Raw genomic sequence first — 17,050 nt, forward strand, 5'->3', positions numbered from 1 at the left:
CGGATGTTAACCGAAAATTGGTCCCAAAATATCTTTCTGCTTGCGGCAGTGTGAACATGCATCTGTACCTTAATAATAATAATAATAATAATAATAATAATAATAATAATAATAATAATAATAATAATAATAAAATCACTTATTGAGCGCTGTGTCCACGAATTGCTCAAAGCGCTGTACAACAATGTGTTATAAAATACAAACTAATAGCTATTATAATGAAATTAACTATACTAAAAATAACTAGACATCATCATAAGCCAATTTAAATACTGTATGTCTTCAACTGCATCTTGAACTGGTCAAAAGAGGTAACACTCCTGAGTTCAAGAGGCAATTGATACCATAGCCTAGGAGCAACTACATGTACAGAAAAAGCTCTATCACCATACGTCTTTAACCTAGATTTAGGCACAGCTAAAAGATTCTGAGAACTAGAACGAAGTAAACGTGAACTATTATAGTAGTGTGAAAGTTCAGATAGGTAAGTTGGTGCCAAGCCATTAAGGCATTTGTAGACTAAAAGCAATATTTTAAAATGTATGCGATAGTTTAGCGGTAGCAAGTGAAGTTTAAACATGATAGGAGTAATATGGTCAAACCGCTTAGTGTGCAGCAGTATTTTGTATTAATCTCATGCTTTATAGGATTGGACAACTTTACAGGATTGGACAACTGTCAGTCAGCTGTGCACAAAATTCTGGTCATGGTCGGGATCACCTGCTAGCTAAACGTTTTTCAAGTAAGAGAATTCCCATATGTTGCGAGAGCAAACGCCTTTGCCGGATTTTGTTTCGCCGGAAAAGGTGAAAACACCACTCGGGGGTGGCTCTTTTTGCGTTCATGCAGGCGCTTAGGCAGAGCAAACAGTCGTCGTTTTGCGGTGCCACTACTTGAGACCTTGAGTGTCGTAAAACCCAAACGAAAGCAATTCTACTTTTGTCAATAACAATCAGCAATAGACGCAAACAGCGCAACGAACAAATCTAAAATAGATCTGTTCTCGAAGCAAATACATGTAACCTGCGCCAAGCGCGGGAAAACACGTGCGAGCAAGTTACGATTGGTTTGGGTTTTGCTTTCCATTGGTTGAGAAATTGGCGCAATTTTTACCAACCAATCACAGGGTGTATTTATACGTACTAAAGTCCTAATTTTAGGAATTGCTCAGAGAGTTTTAAAATAAATACACCTCTTCCTGGCTTGCTACTATATCAGCTGAAAATGCTCTAATATTTCACGCTGTTGCCCTCTGTTTATTTTTCGGACAATCATGCCTCAGGCTTTGTTCTCCCATACACTATAATCGCGATAAGATACCTATAAACATTTTCCCGTTTGCGCACACAAGAAACATTTTGGACAAACAACGTTTCCAATCTGCGATAATGTTTCCCATTTCTTAAGACGCCTTGTGATACCGGTAGAAGGAGTTCAGTCCTGCATGTAATGAAGAGTCAAATAGATTTTAGACCAGGTAGTGAAGGGTATTGGCAAATGATAATTTAGTTCCTGTCTTGGGAATTTTCTCGTTGCTTTCTGGGAGATAGGTTAATTTAGTCTGTCATAAGGACGAAGGTAAGACGTATGCGGCAATAGAACTTTAACACGGAAAAAATCTATTTCGGACACGGAGAACATTTAATTTGCGTCAGATCACGAATTTGATTGACGTCGTTATTCCCAAGGTCCCTGAAACCTGGAAACATTGCGGTTTATCCAAAACAAGTTTCCTGTGTGCGCAAACGGAGAAATAGTTTATATTAGGGAAACAGAATATTTCTGAAAAGAATGAGAAACATTGAGGAAACACTCGTTGTACGCAGCAATGTTTTTCTTTGTCAGCGGGAATCTAAAATCATGCATGGATGATTGGTTGCGTCCAAGTTCGGTTTACTTTGTACTCGGTCATATACGTATGTGTTTCTTTGTACCATGCACAGGGTTTCAATGTCGTTGCTGGATGCTCGAATTGAATGGAAAGTTGTTTCAAAATAGATCAAGTGGCATTGTTAATCAGTTTGAAAACAGTCTAGTTAAGATTCTCCTCATCTGATCAGCAGTGCTCTACAGTGAGAGACAATTCCTGTTTTCTTATTTTTTGTTTTTCGTAAGTTCAAATCTCACTTCAAAAATTTTGTTACACAACTTTTACAGTTTGTTTTCCAGTGGATTTTGTTCCAAATTGGCTCATGTTTTATGGCCGTTTTGCGGTCACCCCATACTTTAGGGGTAAACTGCACCGCCGGATTTCTTAGTAATGTTGTTTACAGTTACGAAAGATTTGTGTCGATGTTAGCTCAAACTTATTGCTGCGTTGGGACATTATTGATAATTTTCCACTGTTAATTGATCTGAGTTAAAGAATTTTCTTTTATCCAGAATAAAACATCGCTTGCATGCATGCTTTAGTGTCAAACCAAAGCCGGTGCCGCCGATCGAGTACAGAGGTTTTGAACAGAAGTATAATTAAGTAGATAGAATAACGGCGTATAACCCTTTTTTTTTTTAGGGCAACACTTAAGAGTGCGTGACTGTAACTTTCGAGAATCGCTGGCCAAGCTTGAAAAATCGAAACTCCTGATAATTTGCCTGAAGTTTACTTTTGGGGAACTATCTTCGAAAATATTATTTGAATGTTCTGGAAATTTATAGTTTTCGAGAATTTTGGAAAAAACGAAATTACGGGTTTTGTCTCATTAATTATGCAAAAATCTTACTCAAAATTAGCCAAGTTCAATACGCTTGTGTTGAAACAGTACGCAACGCTACTAAACGAGGTCGGTTTTGAATAAGAGCATAACTCACCTACTGTCTATCAATGGAACCTATGTAAACTTTTGTAGAACTTTGGAGGGTTTATGGCTCGTTGAAAAATTGACATTTTAAGGACTTCGCGATGAGGTGAAAATTGAGTATGATTGAAGGTTTAAAATGCATCTTGGTATGTCAGGTATCGACTCGAGAGGAACATTGTGATAAAGTTTGGGTCTTCGTCTTTGATAATATGAAATAAAAAATCTGGGCAATCAATGCACGCGCTGACGAAAACCAAAGTTAGCGAGGCTTCGTTAACAAATTTGCATAATTCGCAAGTGTTGAGAAAGTGCTGTTGTGGCGACTCGGTGAAAACATTGACCCAGGCTATCTTCAAATGGTCATTTTACCTCATATTGCATTTGCCTGTTTCGCTTTCTTGTTTAATAACGTGGGAGAAAAGGTCTGGACAAAAAAAATGTACGCCATCGGGAAAGAAAACATTCGCCAAATTCTGGTAGGAAATTTGCATAATGCAAATCTCCCAATAAATCTCTCTGCAAAGGAATCTGATTGGGAGAGTTTCTCGCAGAGACTATTTGACCGAAACACTCCATATCAAAGGAGTCAAAACAATCTTTAATTACACGATTTCAACAAATAATTGTCGAATCTTAACCTTTAAAAATTAATAGTGCCAAACTGACACTCGCTATTGCGTTACCTGCGTCACGTCAATACCTGTCGACATATTTTAAATAATATAATGCCCAGAAACCAACTTGTGCTGCGAAATTGCCATTTACAACAACTAGAATAAAGACTTTTATTTGCTGGCAAATAAGCGGTTTTGATAAAAATAAAAACGTTCACAGGACACTGGAATCACGTTTAAAAAATACACGCTTGTCAAATGAGGTAAGAAAGTTGGCATGGAGCCGGTCAAAGCGAACATTTTTCATTAAATCAAGTTTGTTTAGTGGAATGCTTTTCGAATAGCCAGTCCAACCTTTTTCAGTGGCTTCCAAATAATGATCACTCAGAAGCGGGTCAGTTAAAAAAAAACTCTGTTCGTGTTGTTTGATACTGTACCTTCGCAAGCGACTGAAAAACAATGTCAGCCGGCACGCCATACTTTAACGTAATTACTGGTATGAAATATCACACATGCACGAATACACACTTTAAAACCTGTGTGTCAATTTCTGTTTAGCCAAAAAAAATAACTCAGTTTATACCTTCAGTCCACATTGGCTGTAGGGCATGCATTTATCTTTGTTGAATGTCAACAAGAGAAACACAGTGACACTGTGTACACGCAGTGTCTACCTTGTCATGTCACGATGAGTGTTACACAATGGCGTAAATTATAAGGGTTTGAATTGGAATTTACGAACGTGTTTTGGAGTCAAAAAGTAAAGGGCATGAATTGAACAAAAATGGCTTACCTTTTCCCCTTGATATGTTGCCAGTGTTTGTGTGCCATATTTTGCCCATTTCAGTACGATTCCAGTGGGTTTTAGGTTCGCTGAAAGTTTTCGTTTCTCTATACGGTATCCTACTATATATATCTATACCCCCAAAATCTTGGTCACTTTGGTATCAATAGTATTTTTAGAAAAAAATTGCAACGTTAACAACGCAGTCAGTATAAAACGTGAGTCGCAGACGAAGAACTGTGGACCACGGACTGGGTATAAAAGAGGTAGTACTACTAAGGTATAGGAGGAGTATGGACTACGGACTACGGACTGCGGACTGACTGCATGCCCTACAGTCCACATTGGCTGCAGGGCATGTATTTACCTTTGTCGAATGTCAACAACAGAAACACGGGTACCTTAGTGACACTGTATACACGCAACATCTACTGCATGCATGCACGACATCTACATGACTGTGCACGTGGGCTTATTGGTTGATCATGATCAATGATCATCAAACATCCTTTTGCGCATTTAATCTGCACTGCAAGAGCAAGTTTTCACCAAATCGAGCCCTGAGATGAATTCTAAAAATCTAAAATGCCGGACTCTCTTCAGCGCGTATTAAGAATTCAGCTGTTTCGCTGAGATAAAGCAAGATTTTATGTTTGCACTGTCGATCCTCACTATTTTATTCCCAGTCCATTTTTTGTTTCTCAAAAACAACTACCGAAACTTGATTTTATACATCTTAAACTTATTGAAAATGAATACAAGAAAGATATGATTTTCAGACTTCCAGTTCTCCTTTAAGCCTAGTGCGTAGTACGTAGTCCTCCTATTATACACTTACCTTAGTACCTCTGTTATACCCAGTCCGTGGTCCGTAGTCCTTTGTCCGCGCATTACGTCGTATTCTGACCCCGTTGATAACGTGCGCAAGTCTTCGAAAGTAAATTACAGGGGACTGAAGTGACCAAGATTTTGGGGATAGATATATATAGCAGGATATAGAGCGAGGAAAATGTCCAGCAAACCTTTAAAAATCCATTGGAATCGTACTGAAATGGCTAAAATATGGCACACAAACACTGGTAAGAGATCGAGAGACAAGGTAAGCCATTTTTGTTCAATTTATTCCCTTTATTTTCGATTCCAAAACACGTTCGTAAATTCCAATACAAACCCTTAAAATTTACGCCATTGCGTAACACTCATCGTGACACTCGAATTACAACATGACAATAAAAAGGTCAAACGAATTTCTTTTGAACGCTCATAGAGCTTCGGCTACCTGTGATGTATGCAGTAGACATTGCGTGTATGCAGTGTCATTAAGATACCCGTGTTTCTCTTGTTGGCATTCGATGTCCAAAGATAAATGCATGCCCTACAGCCAATGTGGACTGTAGGTATAAACTGAGTTATTACTTTGTCAAACGGAAATTGGCACACAGGTTTTGAAACGTGTAGCTGTGCATGTGTGTTTGTGGGCATCTTTTAAGACATATCGACAGCTATTGACGTGACGCAGGTAACGCAATAGCGAGTATCAGTTTGACACAAAAATTTAATTCGACAATTATTTGTTGAAATCGGATTGTTAAACGTTGTTTTAACTCCTCTTATATGGAGTGTTTCGGGTCTCTTCACGAAACCTTCCCAATCAGATTCCTTTGCAGAGAGATTTATTGGGAGATTTGCATTATGCAAATTTCCCACCAGAATTTGGCGAATATTTTCTTTCCCGATGGCGTGCATTTTTTTTTTGTCCAGACCTTTTCTATCACGTTATTAAACAAGAAAGAGAAACAGACAAATGCAATATGAGATAAAATGACCATTTGAAGATAGCCTGGGTCAATGTTTTCACCGAGGCGCCACAACAGCATTTTCTCAACACTTGCGAATTATGCAAATTTGTTAACGAAGCCTCGCTAACTTTGGTTTTCGTCAGCGCGTGCATTGATTGCCCAGATTTTTTATTTCATATTGTCAAAGACGAAGACCCAAACTTTATCACAATGTTTCTCTCGAGTCGATACCTGACATACCAAGATGCATTTTAAACCTTCAATCTTACTCAATTTTCACCTCATCGCGAAGTCCTTAAAATGTCAATTTTTCAATGAGCCATAAACCCTCCAAAGTTCTACAAAAGTTTACAGAGGTCCCATTGATAGACAGTAGGTGAGTTATGCTCTTATTCAAAACCGACCTCGTTTTGTAGCGTTGCGTACTGTTTCAACACAAGCGTATTGAACTTGGCTAATTTTGAGTAAGATTTTTGCATAATTAATGAGACAAAACCCGTAATTTCGTTTTTTCCAAAATTCTCGAAAACTATAAATTTCCAGAACATTCAAATAATATTTTCGAAGATAGTTCCCCAAAAGTAAACTTCAGGCAAATTATCAGGAGTTTCGATTTTTCAAGCTTGGCCAGCGATTCTCGAAAGTTACAGTCAGGCACTCTTAAGCCCACACGTTCCAAGAGTTCCGTGTTGTTCTGTTTTCAAGGTATGGAAAACCAAATATAAGCATTCCTAACTCTCCGGCTCCACTGATTAACTGTATCATAGGTAACTGGAGTTATATTTTAAATTACCGAGCAACCATGGGTTCGTTTTGGTGAACAATGATGATCGTGAATATCTCGGTTAGGAAAGACATTACCCGCTTCAGGAATTCAGATTAAACTGGGAAGGAAAACTAGCGTTTTCTTTATCGAAACATGGAAAACCTAATCCCTTTTATTTTTAGAGACGTAAAGACGTCATTAAAAATTCGAAAAAAGGTCATGCAGCTGCCAACAACAGCTCGTGAATTAATAGTCCCTGAAAGGTTTTGGGAAATTTAAATTAACCAGGGCAAAAGAACCCGAGCAGCTCAAACAATGTTAACTTAATGCACAAATGTGCCTTTTACTTGCTGACAAGGCCATAAAATAATGTCAGGAATGAAGGAAACAACACTATTTTGCTTTAAATGTTCTCGTTGTGTCCCTCTATTGTAAACTGAGCACTGAAATTCTGAACCTAAAATCGCAACAAACCCTTCGAACAATTTTTAAAACATTTCAGTATGTTCTCAATTTGTTTGCGTCCATCTGTTACAGATAAACCCAAGAAAGAACGAAAAAGAATAAAACGGGAGGTTTAATTTCCTGATTTCTGAAAATAAGTGTATGGGAAGTTTAAGAGATGATCTATGACGTTCCTATTTGTTGATTTGATCTGTCTACGGCAGGATGGAATGTATAGGACAAAATTTCAGTTATCTTGATAGATTAAACACAACGAAACTATACTGATCAATTCGGCAGAGCGCGGGAATGCGGACGCTTTGATCAGTAAACAGGAACACTTTTAGGCAAATGGGTAAGTAAGTGCTGTTGACTTTGAATTGACGTCAAGTTGAGTATTCGATATTATAAAATACCTAACATACTACGCGCGTTCTGATTGGTCAATAGAGTTGCCAAACCTATGTACTATTGTACCGGTAAACTCCCGCTGCTCTTCCGCTGGAGATTTCTCGATAATGGCCGACGAGCGCGACGAAAACTTTCCGAACTTCGACATATTGTCAGGCTTTGATGTGCTTTTGCCGCACAATAAAAATTTGGAGCCAAATTCTAAAAAGGAGAGCTTAAATACTGAGACAGAAGAAGAAAGGTCGAGCAAAAAGAGAAGATTTGCCGATGTGGAAAACGAAGAACTTGACTCGATCGTCGAAAATGCACAAGCCAAAAAAACCAAGCAGGCAACACAGTGGGCAGTTTCCGTATTCACAGGTTGGTTTTAATTACATGAATAATCTTTTAGCCTGGCTTTTCACTGAAACTGTTATTTTATAAAATAAACGGCTCAAACAGTACTGATAAACAGTACAAAATTTGTAATTTATTGAAGGTTTATATGCCAAAGTCAAGTTGTTTACAAATAACTTGAAGCGTTTAAAACAATTAAAACCGACTTCAACCCGAGTACAAGGTATTTGATATTAACTGCTCAAATCGCAATTCCTCTTCCTCTGTTCACCTAGAGTGGAGTAAACAAAAGGCTATTGGCGTAAGTCTGGCAGAAATGGCGGTCGAAGAGCTGGACAGGAATCTGAGGCATTTCTACGCCGAAGCAAGAAATAAAGAAGGCGAAAATTACAGCCGCGCGACTCTTCTCTCCTTAAGAAATGGCATTGAGAGATATCGAAACACACCACCACACAGTTTAGGAATAAGGTTCACTCACGACTCACGTTTTGTCCTCTCAAACCAAATGCTTCACGCCAAAATTAAGCAGCTTAAGCAAGAAGGCATGCAAAACACCAAGCACAAACCAGCAATAGAAAAAGAAGACCTGGCCAAGCTCAAAACAAGTGAAGTTTTTGCAAGCCGCTGTCCCTCTTGAGAAACGTCTGGTTTCATGTTTCTCTGTTTTGGTGTCGTCGTAGGTTTGAAGTCCAGAGAAACCTCAAGAAAACAAGCTTTGCGTTTGAGAGAGATTCAACAGGCTGCCCTTTCGTCACCATGACGCACGACCAAACGACAAAGAACCATCCAGGGGGAATTTCAGAAGTGGAGAGCTTCGAAAAAAATGGCCGAATGTACAAAACCACCTGTACAACCGATGGCTATTCTGCTCTGGAAGTCTTCCTCACAAAGCTCAATCCACAATGCGATGCACTATTTCAGTATCCGAAGAGAAATTGGCGCCCTTCAGATAAAGTGTGGTATGAAAATCGGCCACTCGGAAAGAACAAGTTGTCCTCATTAATAAAAGAAATCAGTGCCGAAGCAGGTCTGTCCCGTACCTACACCAACCATTCGGTGAGAGCGACAGCCATAACCCTGTGGGCCAACGCCGGATTAACAGATCGAGAGATCATGGCAATTTCTGGCCACCGCAAAGAAGCGAGCTTGCGAAGCTATCACAATCAGCCATCAGTAAATCAGCTTCGAAAGTGCAGCGACGTGTTGACAGTGGCACTTTGCGAAGACGAAGAAGTACAAACATCTGCCGTTCAGCAACGTACAGCTACAAGAAGTCCATTCCAGCAGCTGCCGTGTACAAGTTCCACAATAAACATGAACAACGTCTCGACAGGAATGGCTCACCACAGCACAGTTGCGACGTCCACGGCATACAGCAATATGTTTAATTCATGTAAAATCGGCTGTGTAAACATTACTTTTCATCAGTAACTGCTATCTGCTAATAAAAAGCATTCTTTCGCCCGAGGCATTAACCTTTTTTTGCCACATTTTTGTGAGAGTTCGACAGTAATTCCACTTAAAGTGCCCCTGGGACGAAAATTTCATTTTCTATCTTTTTCCATTTTCGTGTAGAATATGACCTTCTTACTCATTTTACCAAATTTCAATCCTTTACGGCGATTGGAAGTATTTTTTTTTTAGCTTTTTATTCGAGATTTCACGGCCGCCATTACTTGGCCTTGTTCCGGAAGTTAAGGCTCAAATTACAGGAAGTGACGTCATTGGCTCAACACGAAAAATTCCAGATGGCTAATTTTCATATTGATTCTACTTCATAAACTGTATTCTGCTGTTATTTAGTTCGCAACAGCAGAATACAGTTTATGAAGTAGAATCCATATGAAAATTAGCCATCTGGAATTTTTCGTGTTGAGCCAATGACGTCACTTCCTGTAATTTGAGCCTTAACTTCCGGAACAAGGCCAAGTAATGGCGGCCGTGAAATCTCGAATAAAAAGCTAAAAAAAATAATACTTCCAATCGCCGTAAAGGATTGAAATTTGGTAACATTTTCGTCCCAGGGGCACTTTGAAAAACACTTTCATTCATTCGCTCAAACCGCGATGCGTCCTTCGGGGATTCAACAGGTTTATGCTCAAAATAGATCCCGATTTGTGATTGGTTCTTCCGCTTTACTGATGAATTTGAAGAGAATAAACAACTTGATCAAGTTACAAACTAAAAAGCGCCGATTTCTAAGTGTTTTTGTCCAAGTAGTTATTTCATAAAAGCAATAGACCGCACTTTCCAGAAGTTTACCAGCGTAATAAAACCACTTGGGATGTTGGGAGTACACTCAAAAAGCTTGTAAATCACTCGCCTGCGGCTCGTGATTTACAAGCTTTCTCGTGTTCTCCCAACATCCCGCGTAGTTTTATTACGCTGGTAAACTTCTGGAAAGTGCGGTCTATTGCTTAAGTATAACATCCTTTTGACTCAACTTACAGTTTTAAAACGTTAATATGTATATAAAACAATAATAAGATTGCATGCAAAACGAGAAACTCGTTCAGGAAATACACTCTTACGTTTAGGGGTTATTTTTCTGACGTTTGGGGGTTAGTAATTCTTTCGTTTGGGGGTTAGTTTTCTCACGTTTGGAGGTTAGCTTTCTTACGTTGGGGAGTTAGTAATTCTTACGTTTGGTGGTTACGGATTCTTACGTTTAGAGGGTTAGTTTTCTTACGTTTGGGGGTTAGTAATTCTTCCTTTTGGGGGTTTATTTTCTTACGTTTTGGGGGTTGATCATTCTTACGTTTGGGGGCTAGGTTTTTTTTACGTTTAGGGGTTAGTAATTCTTACGTTTAAGAGTTAGGTTTTTTTACGTTTAAGAGTTAGTTGTCTTACGTTTGGGGCTTAGTAATTCTTACGTTTAAGGGTTAGTTTTCTTACGTTTGGGGGTCAGGTATTCTTACGTTTGGAGGTTAGTAATTCTTACGTTTGGGGATTAGGGATTCTTACGTTTGGGGGTTAGTTTTCTTACGTTTGGGGGTTAGGGATTTTTACGTTTGGGTGTTATTTTTCTTACGTTTGGGGTTTAGAAATTCTTACGTTTGGGGGTTAAGAATTCTTACGTTTTCGGGTTAGTAAATCTTACGTTTGTGGGTTAGGGATTCTTACGTTTGGGATTTAGTAATTCTAACGTTTGGGGGTTAGTAATTCTTACGTTTGGGCGTTAAGGATTCTCACGTTTTGGGGTTTTTTATCTTACCTTTGGGGTTTAGTAATTCTTACGTTGGGTTGTTATTGATTCTTACGTTTAGGGGTTAGTTTTCTTACGTTTTGCGGGTTAGTAATTCTTACGTTTGGGGGTTAGGTTTCTTACGTCTGGGGGTTAGTAATTCTTACGTTTGGAGGTTAGGGATTCTTACGTTTGGGGGTTAGTTTTCTTAGGTTTAGGGATCCGTTTTCTTACGTTTGGTGGTTAGTAATTCTTACGTTTGTTGGTTAGAGATTCTTTTGTTTTCGGGTTATTTGTCTTACGTTTGGGGGTTAGTTTTCTTACGTTTCGCGGTCAGTTCTCTTACGTTGGGGGGTTAGCAATTCTTACTTTTTGGTGTTAAGGATTCTTACGTTCGGGGGTTAGTTTTCTTACATTTGGGGGTTAGTAATTCTTACGTTTGGGGGTTAGGGATTCTTACGTTTGGTGGTTAGTTTTCTCACGTTTGGGGGTTAATAGTTCCTACGTTTGGGGGTTAGGGATTCTTACGTTTGGGTGTTATTTTTCTTACGTTTGGGGTTTAGTAATTCTTACGTTTGGGGGTTAAGAATTCTTACGTTTCAGGGTTAGTAAATCTTATGTTTGTGGGTTAGGGATTCTTACGTTTAGGGGTTAGTTTTGTTACGTTTGGGGGTTAGTAATTCTTGCGTTTGGGCGTTAGGGATTCTTACGTTTTGGGGTTATTTTTCTTACCTTTGGGGTTTAGTAATTCTTACGTTGGGTTGTTATGGATTCTTACGTTTAGGGGTTAGTTTCCTTACGTTTTGCGGGTTAGTAATTCTTAAGTTTGGGGTTAGGTTTCTTACGTTTGGGGGTCTGTAATTCTTACGTTTGGAGGTAAGGGATTCTTACGTTTGGGGGTTAGTTTTTTCAGGTTTGGGAATCAGTTCTCTTACGTTTGGTGGTTAGTAATTCTTACGTTTTGGGGTTAGAGATTCTTTTGTTTTCGGGTTATTTGTCTTACGTTTGGGGGTTAGTTTTCTTACGTTTCGCGGTCAGTTCTCTTACGTTGGGGGGTTAGCAATTCTTGCATTTCGGGGTTAAGGATTCTTACGTTCCGGGGTTAGTTTTCTTACGTTTGGGGGTTAGTAATTCTTACGTTTAGGGGTTGAGATTATTACGTTTAGGGATTAATAATTTTTATGTTTGGAGTTAAGCACTTCTCACGTTTTGGGGTTAGTTTTTTTAGGTTTGGGAGTTAGTTTTTGTACGTTATGGGGTTTGTATATTTTTACGTTTCGGTGCTTTTTTTTTACGTTTGGGGTTTAGTTATTTTTACGTTTGCGGGTGAGGATTCTTACGTTTAGGGGTTAGTTTTCTTACGTTTTGGGGGTTAGTAATTCTTACGTTTGGGGGTTAGGTTTTTTACGTTTAAGGGTTAGTAATTCTTACCTTTGGAGGTTAGGGATTCTTACGTTTCGGTGTTAGTTTTCTCAGGTTTGAGGATTAGTTTTCTTACGTTTAAGGGTTAGTAATTCTTATGTTTGTGGGCTAGAGATTCTTACCCTTTGGGGTTATTTTTCTTACGTTTGGGGTTTAGTAATTTTTACGTTTAGGGGTTAGTTTTCTTACGTTTGTGGGTTAGTTCTCTTACGTTGGGGGGTTAGCAATTCATACCTTTGGGGGTTAGGGATTCTAACGTTTAGGGCTTAATCTTCTTACGTTTAGGCGTTATTTGTCTTACTTTTGGGGTTTGATAATTCTTACGTTTGGCGGTTAGGGATTCTTACGTTTGGGGGTTATTTTTCTTAGGTTTTGAGGTTAGTTTTCTTACGTTTAAGGGATAGTTTTTCTTACGTTTGTGGTTTAGACATTCTTACGTTTTACGATTATTTTTCTTACGTTTGGGGTTTAGTAATTCTTACGTTTAGGGGTTAGGGATTCTTACGTTTGGGGGTTAGTTTTCTTACGTTTGGGGGTTAGTTCTCTTACGTTTGGGGGCCAGTTATTCTTACGTTTGGAAGTTAGGGATTCTTATGTTCGGGGATTAATTTTCTTACGTTTGGGGGTTAGTAATTCTTTCGTTTGAAGGTTAGTTTTCTTACGTTTAAGGGGTTATGGATTCTTACGTTTGGGAGTTAGTAATTCTTACATTTGGGGGTTATTTTTCTTACGTTTGGAGTTTAGTATTCTTTACGTTTGGGGGTTAGGAATCTTACGTTTGGGGGTTACTAATTCTTACGTTTGGGGTTAGGGATTCTTACGTTTGGGGGTTAGTTTTCTTACGTTTGGGGGTTAATAGTTCCTACGTTTGGGGCTAGGGATTCTTACGTTTGGGTGTTATTTTTCTTACGTTTGGGGTTTAGTAATTCTTACGTTTGGGGGTTAAGAATTCTTACGTTTTGGGGTTACTAAATCTTACGTGTGTGGGTTAGGGATTCTTACGTTTGGGGTTTAGTAATTCTAACGTTTAGGGGTTAGTAATTCTTACGTTTGAGCGTTAGGGATTCTCGTGTTTTGGGGTTTTTTATCTTACCTTTGGGGTTTAGTAATTCTTACGTTGGGTTGTTATGGATTCTTACGTTTAGGGGTTAGTTTTCTTACGTTTTGCAGGTTAGTAATTCTTACGTTTGGGGGTTAGGTTTCTTACGTCTGGGGGTTAGTAATTCTTACGTTTGGAGGTTGGGGATTCTTACGTTTGGGGGTTAGTTTTCTTAGGTTTCGGGATCAGTTTTCTTACGTTTGGTGGTTAGTAATTCTTACGTTTGTTGGTTAGAGATTCTTTTGTTGTTGGGTTATTTTTCTTACGTTTACGGGTTAGTTTTCTTACGTTTTGCGGTCAGTTCTCTTCCGTTGCGGGGTTAGCAATTCTTACTTTTGGGTGTTAAGGATTCTTACGTTCGGGGGTTAGTTTTCTTATGTTTAGGGGTTAGTAATTCTTACGTTTTGGAGTTAGGGATTCTTACGTTTGGGGGGTTAGTTTTCTCAGGTTTTGAGGTTAGGTTTCTTACGTTTGGGGGTTAGTAATTCTTATGTTTGGGGGTTTGTAATTCTTACGTTTGCGGGTTAGGGATTCTTACGTTTGGGGGTTAGTTTTCTTACGTTTGGTGGTTAGTTTTCTCACGTTTGGTGGTTAATAGTTCCTACGTTTGGGGGTTAGGGATTCTTACGTTTGGGGGTTAAGAATTCTTACGTTTAAAGGTTAGTTTTCTTACGTTTGGGGGTTAGTAATTCTTACGTTTGGGCGTTAGGGATTCTTACGTTTTGGGGTTATTTTTCTTACGTTTGGGGGTTAGTAATTCTTACGTTTGGGCGTTAGGGATTCTTACGTTTTGGGGTTATTTTTCTTACCTTTGGGGTTTAGTAATTCTTACGTTGGGTTGTTATGGATTCTTACGTTTAGGGGTTAGTTTTCTTACGTTTTGCGGGTTAGTAATTCTTACGTTTAGGGGTTAGGTTTCTTACGTCTGGGGGTTAGTAATTCTTACGTTTGGAGGTTGGGGATTCTTACGTTTGGGGATTAGTTTTCTTAGGTTTCGGGATCACTTTTCTTATGTTTGGTGGTTAGTAATTCTTACGTTTGTTGGTTAGAGATTCTTTTGTTGTTGGGTTATTTTTCTTACGTTTACGGGTTAGTTTTCTTACGTTTGGCGGTCAGTTCTCTTCCGTTACGGGGTTAGCAATTCTTACTTTTGGGTGTTAAGGATTCTTACGTTCCGGGGTTAGTTTTCTTACGTTTGGGGGTTAGTAATTCTTGCGTTTGGGGGTTAGGGATTCTTACGTTTGGGGGTTAGTTTTCTTAGGTTTAGGGATCCGTTTTCTTACGTTTGGTGGTTAGTAATTCTTACGTTTGTTGGTTAGAGATTCTTTTGTTTTCGGGTTATTTGTCTTACGTTTGGGGGTTAGTTTTCTTACGTTTCGCGGTCAGTTCTCTTACGTTGGGGGGTTAGCAATTCTTACTTTTTGGTGTTAAGGATTCTTACGTTCGGGGGTTAGTTTTCTTACATTTGGGGGTTAGTAATTCTTACGTTTGGGGGTTAGGGATTCTTACGTTTGGTGGTTAGTTTTCTCACGTTTGGGGGTTAATAGTTCCTACGTTTGGGGGTTAGGGATTCTTACGTTTGGGTGTTATTTTTCTTACGTTTGGGGTTTAGTAATTCTTACGTTTGGGGGTTAAGAATTCTTACGTTTCAGGGTTAGTAAATCTTATGTTTGTGGGTTAGGGATTCTTACGTTTAGGGGTTAGTTTTGTTACGTTTGGGGGTTAGTAATTCTTGCGTTTGGGCGTTAGGGATTCTTACGTTTTGGGGTTATTTTTCTTACCTTTGGGGTTTAGTAATTCTTACGTTGGGTTGTTATGGATTCTTACGTTTAGGGGTTAGTTTCCTTACGTTTTGCGGGTTAGTAATTCTTAAGTTTGGGGTTAGGTTTCTTACGTTTGGGGGTCTGTAATTCTTACGTTTGGAGGTAAGGGATTCTTACGTTTGGGGGTTAGTTTTTTCAGGTTTGGGAATCAGTTCTCTTACGTTTGGTGGTTAGTAATTCTTACGTTTTGGGGTTAGAGATTCTTTTGTTTTCGGGTTATTTGTCTTACGTTTGGGGGTTAGTTTTCTTACGTTTCGCGGTCAGTTCTCTTACGTTGGGGGGTTAGCAATTCTTGCATTTCGGGGTTAAGGATTCTTACGTTCCGGGGTTAGTTTTCTTACGTTTGGGGGTTAGTAATTCTTACGTTTAGGGGTTGAGATTATTACGTTTAGGGATTAATAATTTTTATGTTTGGAGTTAAGCACTTCTCACGTTTTGGGGTTAGTTTTTTTAGGTTTGGGAGTTAGTTTTTGTACGTTATGGGGTTTGTATATTTTTACGTTTCGGTGCTTTTTTTTTACGTTTGGGGTTTAGTTATTTTTACGTTTGCGGGTGAGGATTCTTACGTTTAGGGGTTAGTTTTCTTACGTTTTGGGGGTTAGTAATTCTTACGTTTGGGGGTTAGGTTTTTTACGTTTAAGGGTTAGTAATTCTTACCTTTGGAGGTTAGGGATTCTTACGTTTCGGTGTTAGTTTTCTCAGGTTTGAGGATTAGTTTTCTTACGTTTAAGGGTTAGTAATTCTTATGTTTGTGGGCTAGAGATTCTTACCCTTTGGGGTTATTTTTCTTACGTTTGGGGTTTAGTAATTTTTACGTTTAGGGGTTAGTTTTCTTACGTTTGTGGGTTAGTTCTCTTACGTTGGGGGGTTAGCAATTCATACCTTTGGGGGTTAGGGATTCTAACGTTTAGGGCTTAATCTTCTTACGTTTAGGCGTTATTTGTCTTACTTTTGGGGTTTGATAATTCTTACGTTTGGCGGTTAGGGATTCTTACGTTTGGGGGTTATTTTTCTTAGGTTTTGAGGTTAGTTTTCTTACGTTTAAGGGATAGTTTTTCTTACGTTTGTGGTTTAGACATTCTTACGTTTTACGATTATTTTTCTTACGTTTGGGGTTTAGTAATTCTTACGTTTAGGGGTTAGGGATTCTTACGTTTGGGGGTTAGTTTTCTTACGTTTGGGGGTTAGTTCTCTTACGTTTGGGGGCCAGTTATTCTTACGTTTGGAAGTTAGGGATTCTTATGTTCGGGGATTAATTTTCTTACGTTTGGGGGTTAGTAATTCTTTCGTTTGAAGGTTAGTTTTCTTACGTTTAAGGGGTTATGGATTCTTACGTTTGGGAGTTAGTAATTCTTACATTTGGGGGTTATTTTTCTTACGTTTGGAGTTTAGTATTCTTTACGTTTGGGGGTTAGGAATCTTACGTTTGGGGGTTACTAATTCTTACGTTTGGGGTTAGGGATTCTTACGTTTGGGGGTTAGTTTTCTTACGTTTGGGGGTTAATAGTTCCTACGTTTGGGGCTAGGGATTCTTACGTTTGGGTGTTATTTTTCTTACGTTTGGGGTTTA

General features: G+C 38.8%; 1 pseudogene across 1 annotated transcript; it reads left to right on the plus strand.

Moving 5' to 3' along the window:
- Positions 1 to 7,639: 7,639 nt before the first annotated feature.
- On the plus strand, positions 7,640 to 9,898 carry LOC146452432 (uncharacterized; annotated as a pseudogene). The gene is made up of 2 exons (XR_014859750.1): positions 7,640 to 7,976; positions 8,228 to 9,898. The product of XR_014859750.1 is annotated as an uncharacterized LOC146452432 (transcript).
- Positions 9,899 to 17,050: the final 7,152 nt, after the last annotated feature.

Source organism: Pavona decussata, unplaced genomic scaffold (genome assembly GCF_977016875.1).
Source record: "Pavona decussata unplaced genomic scaffold, jaPavDecu1.1 SCAFFOLD_369, whole genome shotgun sequence".
Taxonomy (NCBI): Eukaryota; Metazoa; Cnidaria; class Anthozoa; order Scleractinia; family Agariciidae; genus Pavona; species Pavona decussata.